Source organism: Fopius arisanus, unplaced genomic scaffold, assembly GCF_000806365.1.
Source record: "Fopius arisanus strain USDA-PBARC FA_bdor unplaced genomic scaffold, ASM80636v1 scaffold00035, whole genome shotgun sequence".
Classification (NCBI taxonomy): domain Eukaryota; kingdom Metazoa; phylum Arthropoda; class Insecta; order Hymenoptera; family Braconidae; genus Fopius; species Fopius arisanus.
Window position 1 is genome coordinate 652,040 of NW_011887774.1, and position 1,948 is coordinate 653,987.

Below are 1,948 nucleotides of genomic sequence, written 5' to 3' on the forward strand. Positions count from 1 at the left end.
TTAAACTTCCTCAATCAACTCATCTTTAGCATTCCTCAATTAAAATTAATATCACAAGCAAGTACAAACTTTATAAAATTCTTATCAAACAATCTATTGATTCGAAACAAATCAAAGATGATACAATTTGATCGAATCAACAAGACACAGAAATCTCCTAGAAAACATCCTGTATAGCTTAGTCGCTTTATTGCTTTAATTGTTATCTAAAGAAAATAAATAATAAAGAATGGATTGCATAAATATAAATTCAAATAATGTTGGTAAATGCATAACATCGTATTCGAAAATTAGATGAGGGATGTCCCTTCTTGCTGACTCAGCAGATTCCCATGAAAAGTTCAGAAAAAATCATCATAAACTCGTAAACCACCAGCCAAAGAGCATATAATTTTAATGCTCATTGTAATGCAGCTTGAATTGCAATCAGTCTCTGTGCGTCTCAGGAGAGGTCTTCCGAATTTAGGGAATGGATATTCTGTCCTGGATGCACATGCAGTGAATGGGATGCACCATTGGTAATTAATCAGGAGTGTGGCTGCATTCAAAGCACCCACGCATTCGAAATCCATTCATACCATCATTCATGTGGAAACCACTCAAATTAATTTCAAGTCAAAGCATATTCTTCAATTTGACGTTGTGTTTTTTCCCCACTCGGCATTCAATCAGTCGTACATCACCCCAGCAAACAGTGGAGAGAGTGTCGAGAACTAAAATTGTGCATGTAACCCTCAATTCCAGTTCTGTTGTATTTCGTTTTTCGTATACAATGCTTATTCCTTACGGTTGGTTAATCCTTGAGTGACAGGAGCAACCGAACACTGGCAACACTTGCCAATCCCCGATGCCCAAATTCCACTCGTCCTTTTCCCTCCCTTTGCTATGTGCATGCTCGAGGTTTAAGTGAGAAATGGGAATTGTTAAAAAGAGATGTAAAATGGACATAGGGTGGAACGCTTGCGTTACGGACGGTAAGTACGGGCATGTCAAGAGAAATGACAACTGGGTGTATGGCAAGTGGCATTGTTCAATCATTTTAGATTCGATCGCCTGATGAATCACTGAGATTCGACACGCTTCAATTATCCCTGATGCCTATCAGCTTACTTTTTTCGTGATAGAACATTTTTTTTTATCAACTACTTCACGTATAAAATGTTCCATTCGATCTGTAACCTCTTTTCTTCTCTCATCAGTCATGGGCCCATTTTTCGTTTCGAGACAACTATTCGTTATTGACATTAACTTTTTGTCCCTTATTTCTGGATTCGGAAACCTTAGGGGGAGACAATTACACGGAAAAATTTCATTAAAATTAGGCGCCTGTGCCGTAATCTGCCAGTCAAAACAGTATTCAGTAAAAAATACGGAACAATTACGTACTTTTTCACTGAATATCCAGGAAAAAATACGGAAAGCTCAGAAAACAGAACGAAATGTTCAATGAAAAACTGATCACGTAATTTTTATGAAATTTTTTTCTCCGTGTAAGATGGGAAATATGATTGTTAATACACCACTCTCGGAATTATTCACGGCCATGACGTAGACTTGGCGTTTTTCTCGAAAAACAGGTTAATGGGAACGAACCGACTACGCCAAACTTCTAAATGCGGATAATTGTCATCGCCCACAATATCCATATACTGTTGACAACAGTAATTATTAAAAATGTCGGCATTTCTTCGTCTATTTTCCTCCAAGAATCTATGTTTTGCTTAGTAATTCATGTTCCTACGTGGCCTGAGTTACTCTGCTAAACTATTAATATTTAAGTAAAATCAAATTCTACTTTAAATTTAACGTTCTGATTGATTCATTGCAGCTGCTGCTCAAGATTCAGAATGATAATGACAATATTTCAACGAATGATTGTAACTCTAGCTGCGAAGTTAAACTGCTAAATCAGGATTTTCGAATTCACCTGACCTCGATATTGTTGGCC